This window comes from Oreochromis niloticus, linkage group LG16 (genome assembly GCF_001858045.2).
Source record: "Oreochromis niloticus isolate F11D_XX linkage group LG16, O_niloticus_UMD_NMBU, whole genome shotgun sequence".
In the NCBI taxonomy this organism is placed as follows: domain Eukaryota; kingdom Metazoa; phylum Chordata; class Actinopteri; order Cichliformes; family Cichlidae; genus Oreochromis; species Oreochromis niloticus.
This window is the reverse complement of record NC_031987.2, coordinates 34,263,547-34,274,848: the sequence shown is the minus strand read 5'-3', so window position 1 is coordinate 34,274,848 and position 11,302 is coordinate 34,263,547.

The following is an 11,302-nucleotide window of genomic DNA, read 5'->3' as shown; positions in this document are numbered from 1 at the left end:
TTTCAGGCCGTGCATGGCGTTAGCGTGGCTAGCTCGTTAGCGTGGTTAGCTCATTAACACATTGACGCCGTCCAGCCCCACGCACAGGGCGATGCGCAGTAACTCATTGACGGAGATTTGCCGTGTCCATCTTGTCGCTGCCTGCAGGTGAAGTGATGGGGGAGGAGGGGGAGTTGTGTTCAGTGAAGGAGAGGCGAGGTTGAGTAACGTTGCGTAAAGACAAAAGTGGACGAAAGAGAGGCAAACTTGCGGCTCCGCAACTATAATTACAATGTAACATAGACTATATCGATATAAAGGATATTGTCACATCTTATATCTCGTATAAAAATATATCGATATTTTTTAAAAACTCGATATATCACCCAGCCCTAACGTGGAGGTAAATGGACTGTGTGGAAATGAAACAACCTTGCCTTTGATTCAAAACAATGGCGATGAGCAAGCTAGTACACAGCTAAGGAGGACAGATAACATGACCAAGAAAGTAGACTCTGTGCATTATAATAAATCCTCAAGCGATAATCCCCCCTTGGAGTGTCTTGGTGCAAAACCAAGACATAAATCATGTCTCCTGGAAGGTGGAGGACGTATCACAGGCAGGGCACAGCGAGCTGAAATCTCTATGACACAGAGAAGCTCTTCTACCCCTGTATACGAGAGGAAACAGGACTGGACAACCGTGAATAGGAGGGTTAACAACAAACCTCCAAAACAACTGAATGTGAAACTGCAGAACAGATTTGCTCCACTATCAAAGGACCCTGGATCTATATCGGACAACCATCCATCTAAAAGTAGCGAAGTAAGGTCTGAAAATCTGTTGAAAAGTAAAAGGCCACAGGGAAAGCTAAAGACTAGGCCTGAAACTCTGATTGTGGGTGACTCTGCCATAAAGGATGTGCGGTAAGAAGACTAAAGTCCTCTGCTTTCCTAAGGATATGGTCAACAACCTGAAGGAGAGAATTCTTCAAATTGCAGATGAATATCCAACTGTGACAAACATTGTTCTGCATACAGGGTCAAACGATGTGTCCATACAACAGTCGGAGGTTCTGAAACGGGACTTTACTGGATTATTAAATACTGTAAACTCTCTGAATGCAGCTGTATTCATCAGTGGACCTGTACCGCCCGTCAGAGGAGGAGACGAGAGATTCAGCAGGTTGTTTGCACTGAATAAATGGCTTATATCAGCATGTACTGACCACTCAGTGCATTTTATCAACAATTTTAATATTTTGGGGGAACGCAGGCATCTGTTTAAAGCAAATGGATTTAATTTTAACAAGTCAGGGGTGAAACTGTTCACCTCCAACTTGTTTTATTTCATACGTCATCCATCTGTGCTTGGTGCCAAGGCTGAGATAAACGAGGAGTTATCTCATAAAGAGGAACAAACAGTACTCCAAGAACAGACAAAGCCCAGCAGAAACCTTGAGGAGGAGCCTCATCTGCCCCCACCCCAGAAGAGCTTCAGAACGGAGAGACATCAGAGGCAAGAAGAGGGGTCCCTATTTGCCTCCAACTCTCTCAACAACACCAACAACCAGGACCAGGGACCACGACCTTCCCCAGTCCCCCAAACCCCTGACAGGCCATCACCTTCATCCCCCTCCCTTTCTCCCTCCTCCCCACACCTGAAATTCACTGAGGAGATGATGGAGCGGGTCAATGCTGGGCTCAGATCTACCCCCCAGCCCAGTCTCTTTTTGTCCCCCGAAACATTTCAATGTAAGCAGCTATCTCCTGGAAGTTTTCAGTCTTTTGAATATGTGGCTTTACAGCTGAAGGCCCCATCCAAAGTTGTGTTTCTTAATGTTTACAGGCCTCCCAAATACTGCACAGACTTTTTCAATGATCTCAGTGAACTGCTGTCTGTGATCTGTGTTGATTTCGACTGTGTAATTATTGTTGGGGATTTTAACATCCATGTGGACAACCCTCAGGACAAAGGGACTAAAGACCTGAGTAACACTCTGGGCAACTTTGGGCTGACTCAGCATGTAATAGAGGACACACTCTTGACCTACTCATCTCCAAGGGCCTGAGCATTCCAAAGGTTACTGTGTCTGATGTGGGCCTGTCTGATCATTACTGTGTTTTGTTTGAAAGTAAAATTTCAGCACACACAAATATGTCAACAGCAGTGATCACAAAACGGTGTATAACTGAATACAGTAGTGAGATCTTTAACCAGGTCTTCCCATTAACACCTGACCTGTTCAGAGGTTCAGTCAATGAGCTCGTCAATAGCTTCAATGCTAAAATGTTAAATGTAATGGACACTATTGCTCCCATTAAGGTGAAGGTTATCTCTGGAAGTAAAAAGTCTCCATGGAGAAACTCCACACTGGTAAAAAATGAAAAAAGAGAGTGTAGGAAAGCTGAGCGCAGATGGAGAAAAACAAACCTCCAGGTTCATTATGACATCTATAAAGAGAAACTTCACAATTATAATTTACAACTGAGGAGTGCAAGGAGGTCCTACTTCTCTGACATCATCACCAAAAACAGTCATAATGCTCGGGTCTTATTTTCTACAGTTGACAGGCTAACAAACCCTCCTGTGTCAGTGGCAGCTGAACTTCATTCGACCATGGCCTGCAATGACTTTGCCAAATTCTTCACAGAAAAAATCCAAAAGATTAGAAAAGCAATTGGTACATCAACAGGAGATTCAGGATATGTACTGTGTCCACCGAAAAACTGTTTAAACACCATCAAACAGTTTCACCCTATTAACAGCAAAGACCTGGAGGACATCTTAGGTCAACTGAACTCCTCTTGCTGTTTAGATGTCCTGCCAATAAGTTTTTTCAAAAAGGTCTCAAAGACTTTGGAGTCAGACCAGACCTGTTACAGATCGTCAACTTTTCTTTAATATCAGGTGTGTTTCCAGAATCACTAAAAACTGCTTTAATTAAACCTCTACTGAAAAAGGACAATCTTGACAAGACACAAATGAACAACTACAGGCCGTTCTCAAATCTCCCATTTTTAAGTAAGATCACTGAAAAAGCAGTTTCTTAAGAGATCAATTACTTCTTAAAACAGAATAACTGTTATGATGCCTTCCAGTCAGGTTTTAGACAGAACCACAGCACTGAAACCGCTCTGACCAATACAGACAGTGGAAAAATGTCAGTCATAGTTTTACTGGATCTCAGTGCAGCATTTGATACAGTTGACCACAAAATATTACTCAAACGACTGGAGAGCTGGGCAGGTCTTTCAGGAACTGTACTAAACTGGTTCAAAACATACTTAGAAAACAGGAAATACTTTGTATCAATAGGTAACTTCACATCTGAGCAGACAAGTATCACATGTGGAGTTCCCCAAGGTTCCATCTCGGGACCCCTTCTGTTTAACATTTACATGCTCCCATTGGCACAGATTATAAAGAACAACAAAATAAACTATCACAGCTATGCAGATGACACACAGATATATATCACAATGTCACCAGGAGACCGAGGCCCTGTACAGGCTCTTGGTAAATGCACTGAGGAAATTAATGACTGGTTGTGCCACAATTTTCTCCAGCTAAACAAAAACACAACTGAAGTAATAGTCTTTGGTGCCAAAGAAAAACGATTACAGGTCACCAGAGAACTTCAATCTATACACCTAAAAACCACAAACCAGGCGAGAAATTTGGGTGTAGTGATGGATGCAGACCTAAACTTAGAAAAACACATTAAGACAATAACATAATCAGCTTACTATCACCTCAAGAATATATCAAGGATAAAAGATCTGATGTCTCAACAGGACCTGGAAAAACTAGTCCATGCATTCATCTTAATTTAACTCTCCACCTAGCCAAGAGGAGCCAACATCTTTTGTATTCAAGAATCCTGGATTGTGGACATGCTAGGGCGCCCCCAGGTAAACATGTTAAAACGGTATCTATATTATTACTGGGGGTTGTCAATCTCTTGATGATAATACTTCTGGCTGGTGATGTTGAGCGTAACCCCGGACCTGTTTCAAGTCCTGTGCTACTGTTGCAGCAGCTCCCTGGGCTAACACCATCACTGCTACCTTGGCTACAGCAGCTCCCTGGGCTAACACCATCACTGCTACCCGGGCTACAGCAGCTCCCTGGGCTAACACAATCACTGCTACCTGGGCTACAGCAGCTCCCTGGGCTAACACCATCAGTGCTACCTGGGCTACAGCAGCTTCCTGGGCTAACACCATCACTGCTACCAGGGCTACAGCAGCATCCTGGTCTTACACCATCTCTGCCACCTGGGCTACAGCAGTGTCCTGCACTAACACCATCACTGCTACCAGGGCTACAGCAGCTTCCGGGACTAACATCATCACTGCCACCTGGGCTACAGCAGCCTCCTGGACTAACACCATCACTGCTACTAGGGTTACAGCAGCCTCCTGCACTAACACCATCACTACCAACAGGGCTACAGCAGCTTCCTGGGCTAACACCATCACTGCTACCGGGCTACAGCAGCCTCCTGGACTAACACCATCACTGCTACCAGGGTTACAGCAGCCTCCTGGACTAACACCATCACTGCTACCTGGGCTACAGCAGCTTCCTGGGCTAACACCATCATTGCAGGTCCCGATTACAACTAAACCTAGTAAGTCAACACAACCTATCATACCCATGGGTATACAGAGGAACCCTGTGTTTAAAAAGCATCGATCGTTTAAGTTATTTCGTACTCTTAATCAAGCTAGGACTATATGGGATCCACAGTGTAAAGGCAAAGGGCTCCTAGGTGGCCATCTGAACATACGCAGCATGGCCCCCAAGAGGGAACAACTGGAACATCTTCTCATTAATTCAGATGTTGATTTCATGGGACTTTCGGAAACTTGGCTCAAACCCTCTTCTCCACAAGCCCTTGTAACTCTACAAGGCTACCATGTCTTCAGAAAAGATAGGCATCAAGGAAAGGGGGGAGGGGTGTTATTGTATATGAAGGACTCTCTTAAATGTACACAAATAATCTGGCCCAATGAAATCTCTGTTGAATGTGTTGGAGTTAAAGTGTCACTCTCAGCAGAAATGTCATTTACTGTTTTATATCTTTATCGCCCACCTTTGGCAAAAGTAGATTTTTATGACCAATTCAAGGCACTTCTGAATTCTTGCGACTTCAACAATGAACTTATCCTAATGGGAGACTTAAATGTAAATTGGGATAACAAAAGCGACAGAAAGAAACTAAAAGAAATTACAGATAATTTTGGTTTAAAACAAATGATCAATGATCCCACTAGAATAACAAATCGCTCTAGAACTCTAATAGACCTGGTGTTTTCTAACAAACCGGATAGAATGATAAAAACATATAACTTTTTGACTGGCTTGTCTGACCACAATGCAATATTCTTCTCTAGAAAGCTGACTAAAAAGTGACTGAGATGTGTCAGTAAAAGCATGAATATAAAAAAAACATTTATTCCAAATAGTCAAGAGCAACATTTAATGGCAGCTCTAAATAATTTTGATTGGACTAGCATACTATCCTATGATGACAGTAATAAATGTTGTGATCTATTATACTCTGCTATTAAAGGGGTCTTGTCACAGTTTCAGAAAGAGAGACATTTAAAGAAACGAGTTTATTCCTTGCCTTGGACTAATACTAAGTGTAAACAGCTTATGAGACTCAGAGACCAGTTACTTAAAAAATCGTTACAACCTGGATTAAATACTGATCGATTAAATTTTATATCTGCAAGGAATAAAGTCACACAAACTTTGAGAATGGCAAAAGCAAATTTTTTCATGACTGTAATTAATAGTGCCAAAGGAAACTGTAAGCTAATTTGGGAAAATATTAACAAACTCCTTGGTAACAGTAAGGATAATGCTGATACAGACCTTGAACTTAAATTTGCCAATGAATTGGTATCAGAGCCTCTCAGCCTAGCTACTAAATTAAATGATTTTTTCCAAAGTACCATTAATGAAATTGCACAATTGTTTTCTAATTCTTGTGACCCTCAACAAAATATTGGGAATACCGACACCAAAGAGGATGTTTCTTCTCCAGATTCAAAGTTCAATATTCAGAAAATTACAGAAAATGAAGTAGAAAATTTAATCTCTAAATTAAGAAGTTCTAAAGCAAGGGATGAGTTTGGATTTGATACCAATTTCTTGAAGCATTATAAATCTTGTTTTTTTGGTGCCTGTGACCCATCTTATTAATTTATCAATCATGCAGGCAGTTGTTCCCCTGAGTTGGAAGGTGGCAAAAGTTACACAAATTTATAAATCGGGTGATAAAACAGACCCTGCTAATTATCGACCTATTAGCATACTCCCTATCTTTTCAAAGACAGCAGAAAAGTGGGTTGCTAATTCTATCATCAAACATCTTAATGACTCCAATCTGGGTTTGCACCCTATGCAATTCGGATTTCGCACTCTTTATTCAACTGAAACGGCTGTCTGTGTTTTTGTTGAGAGAGTGAAATCTTACTTAGACAAGAGCAGTTATGTTGCGGCTGTTTTTCTTGATTTCAAGCGTGCGTTTGACACTGTGAATCATCTTAAGCTCTTGTCTAGACTGTCAACATTTAACTTTAGTAATCACACTGTTAAATGGATACAGTCATATCTATCAGATAGAAAACAATGCATGCAAATAAAGAATAGCAAGTCACCCTATCTTTACTGTACGCAAGGTGTCCCCCAGGGTTCAATTCTAGGCCCCCTGTTATTTTCACTTTATGTAAATGACTTGTCTAATGTGTACAAAAATGTGGATACGATTATGTATGCTGATGATACTAAGTTTTACACAAGCCAAAACTGCTGATGATGCAGCCCATCAGCTTTCACTGGCATTACATGATTTACAAAAATGGCTGAATGACTCATGCCTGTGCCTTAATTTTAAAAAGACCGTATCAATGTTTTTTAGTAAACCTAAAACAACCGTGGCTGCAGTAAAAGTTTGCTTGGGTGCACAAGAACTAATTAATGTTGAGGAATTTAAGTATTTGGGAGTGCTACTAGACTCTAAATTATCCTTTAAAAAACACGTTAAAAAAGTAGTGAAAACTGTAAATGTTAATATACAGAACTTTAGACGTATCCGCACATCATTAACAGACACAGCAACGATTACATTCCTGCACTCTATGATACTGGCTCATATTGAATATTGTATTACAAGTTGGTCCTATACGAGCTCTGCTGCTATTGGGCCAATCGAAGTATGCTACAAAAGAGCATTGAAAATATTAGATAAAAAACCTTTTTCATATCACCATTGTCAAATTTTAGATAAATACAAGTGAATCGTTACCTTATCGTGGTGGAGGGGTTTGTGTGTCCCAGGGATCCCAGGGGCTATGTTGTCTGGGGGCTTTTGCCCCCTGGTAGGGTCTCCCATGGCAAATTGGTCCTGGGTGAGGGACTAGACAAAGAGCGATTCAGAAGACCCTTATGAAGAAAACATCGAGGGAACAGTTTACCCTGCCCGGGATAGGGTTACCAGGGCCCCGCCCTGGAGCCAGGCCCGGGGAGGGTGCCCGAGGGCGAGCGTCTGGTGGCCGGGCCTTAGTCCATGGGGCCCGGCCGGGCACAGCCCGAAGAGGAGACATGGGCCCATCCTCCCGCAGGCCCACCACCCGCAGGAGGCGCCATAGGGGTCGGGTGCATTGTGTGCTGGGCGGCGGCCAGGAGCGGAGGCCCTGGCGGACTGATCCCCGGCTGCCAAGTCTGGCAATAGGGACATGGAATGTCACGTCTCTGGTGGGGAAGGAGCCTGAGTTAGTGCGTGAGGTTGAGAGGTACCGGCTAGATATAGTCGGGCTCACCTCTACGCATGGCTTGGGCTCTGGAGCCAGTCTCCTGGAGAGGGGCTGGACTCTGTCTCAGTCTGGAGTTGCCCCTGGTGAGAGGCGGCGGGCTGGGGTGGGTATTCTAATATCCCTCAGCTTGCTGCCGGTACATTGGGGTTTTTCCCGGTGGATGAGAGGGTTTGTTCCCTGCGCCTTAGGGTCGGGGAACGGGTCCTGACTGTCATCTGCGCTTATGCGCCGAGTGGCAGTTCAGAGTACCCAGCCTTCTTAGAGTCCCTGGGGGGGTGCTGGAAGGTGCCCCACCTGGAGACTCTGTTGTCCTGCTGGGAGACTTCAATGCTCACCTGGGTAACAACAGCGAGACCTGGAGGGGCATGATTTGGAGGAACGGCCTCCCTGATCTGAATCCGAGCGGTGTTTTGTTATTGGACTTCTGTGCAAATCACAGTTTGGCCATAACGAACACCTTGTTTGAACATAAGAGTGTCCATAAGTGCACGTGGCACCAGGACGCTCTAGGCCGCAGGTCGATGATCGATTTTGTAATCGTATCACCAGACCTGCGACCATATGTTCTGGACACTCGGGTAAAGAGAGGGGGTGAGCTGTCAACTGATCACCACCTGGTGGTGAGTTGGATCAGGTGGCGGGGGAGGACGCTGGACAGACCCGGTGCACCTAAACGCGTAGTGAGGGTGTGCTGGGAACGTCTAGCAGAGGCCCCAGTCCACGAGATCTTCAACGCACACCTCCGGCAGAGCTTCAACAGCATTCCGAGGGAGACTGGGGACATTGAGTCCGAATGGACCATGTTCAGCGTCTCCATTGCCGAAGCTGCTGCATTGAGCTGCGGCCGCAAGGTGGTTGGTGCCTGCCGTGGTGGTAATCCCCAAACCAAATGGTGGACACCAGAGGTGAAGGGAGCCACCAAGCTGAAGAAGGAGTCCTATCGGGCTTGGTTAGCCTGTGGGACTCCAGAGGCAGCCGACAGGTATCGACAGGCCAAGCGGAATGCGGCTCGGGCAGTGGCTGAAGCAAAAACTCGGGTGTGGGAGGAGTTCGGAGAGGCCATGGAAAAAGACTTTCTGACTGCCTCGAAGAGATTCTGGCAAACCGTCAGGCGTCTCAGGAGGGGAAAGCGGTGCTCTACCTGCACTGTGTATAGTGCTGGCGGAGCGCTGCTGACGTCGACTGAAAAAATTGTCAGGCGGTGGAAGGAATACTTCGAGGACCTCCTTAATCCCACTGACACGTCTTCCGAGGAGGAAGCAGAGTCTGGGGATGAGGGGAATGACCCGCCAATTTCCGGGGGTGAGGTCACTGAGGCAGTTAAACAACTCCTTGGTGGCAGAGCCCCTGGTGTTGATGAAGTCCGCCCCGAGTTCCTGAAGGCTCTGGATGTTGTAGGGCTGTCCTGGTTGACACGCCTCTACAATGTTGCGTGGAGATCAGGGGCAGTACCCCTGGACTGGCAGACCGGGGTGGTGGTCCCCATCTTTAAGAAGGGACACCGGAGGGTGTGTTCCAACTACAGGGGGATCACACTCCTCAGCCTCCCTGGGAAAGTCTATGCCAGGGTGCTGGAAAGGAGAGTTCGTCCGTTAGTCGAACCTCGGATACAGGAGGAGCAATGCGGTTTTCGTCCTGGTCGCGGAACACTGGACCAGCTCTTTATCCTCTCAAGGATACTTGAGGGTGCATGGGAGTTTGCCCAACCAGTCTACATGTGTTTTGTGGACTTGGAGAAGGCATTCGACCGTGTCCCTCGGGGTGTCCTGTGGGAGGTGTTGCGGGAGTATGGGGTGTCTGGCCCATTGCTACGGGCCATTCGATCCCTATACAACCGTTGCAAGAGTTTGGTTCGCATTGCCGGCAATAAGTCAGACTCGTTCCCAGTGGGTGATGGGCTCCGCCAGGGCTGCCCTTTGTCACCGGTTCTGTTCATAATTTTTATGGACAGGATTTCTAGGCGCAGCCAAGTGGCGGAGGGCTTTCACTTCGGTGGCCTCAGAACCTCATCTCTGCTTTTTGCGGATGATGTGGTTCTGTTGGCTTCATCAGGTGAGGGCCTCCAGCTCGCACTGGAGTGGTTCGCAGCCGAGTGTGAAGCAGCGGGAATGAGGATCAGCACCTCCAAATCTGAGGCCATGGTTCTCAGCCGGAAAAGGGTGGAGTGCCCACTCCGGGTCGGGGATGAGTTCCTGCCCCAAGTGGAGGAGTTCAAGTATCTCGGGGTCTTGTTCGCGAGTGATGGGAGAAGGGAGCCGGAGATCGACAGACGGATTGGTGCTGCGGCTGCAGTGATGCGGACACTGCACCGGTCCGTCGTGGTGAAGAGGGAGCTGAGTGTAAAAGCGAAGCTCTCAATTTACCGGTCGATCTACGTCCCTACCCTCACCTATGGCCACGAGCTGTGGGTAGTGACTGAAAGAACGAGATCGCGGATACAAGCAGCAGAAATGAGCTTCCTCCGAAGGGTGGCTGGCCTCTCCCTTAGAGATAGGGTGAGAGGTTCGGCCATCCGGGAGGGGCTCAGAGTAGAGCTGCTGCTCCTCCACATCGAAAGGAGCCAGTTGAGGTGGTTCGGGCATCTGACAAGGATGCCTCCTGGGCGCCTCCTGAGTGAGGTGTTCCGGGCATGTCCCACCGGGAGGAGGCCCCGGGGCAGACCCAGGACACGCTGGAGAGATTATATCTCTCGGCTGGCCTGGGAACGCCTTGGTGTTCCCCCGGATAAGCTGGAGGAGGTGGCTGGGGAGAGGGAGGTCTGGGCTTCTCTGCTTAGGCTGCTGCCCCCGCGACCCGGCCTCGGATAAAGCAGATGAAGATGGATGGATGGATGGATGGATGGATGGATGGACAAGTTTTTAAATTTTACTAATTTCAAATTATTTAAATCTACCTGTCTAATATACAAAGTTATACACTGTCTGGCACCTTCACCAATGAGTGATTTTATTAAACAAAAGTCTAGCAGTGTTGCCGGGTCTCGACTGACTTGAGCCACTGTTAGAGGTGATTGTGAATTGACATTCAGGCGGACCACCTTTTCACAGAATGCTCTGTCATATCAGGGAGTGAGCTTCTGGAATAGTCTTCCACTGTCAGTGAGGGAAAGTACAAGTCTACCCATCTTTAAGAGTCACTCAAAAGGGCGGCTGAGGGACACACAAACATGTGATCATGTTTAATAATCATGCTCTATATTGGACGGGAAAAAGAGTTAGTGTATTACAAAAAGGGAAACAACTGTTAGTGTAATGGGTGAGCGCAATATCACGACAGTCAGGGCATGTGCAATACTGGGGTTTGTGCAATATAATTAATGTGTTTCCGTTATTGTTCAATTCAATTCAATTCAATTCAATTTTATTTATATAGCGCCAAATCACAACAAAAGTCGCCTCAAGGCGCTTTATATTGTACAGTAGATAGCACAATAATAAATACAGAGAAAAACCCAACAATCATATGACCCCCTATGAGCAAGCACTTTGGC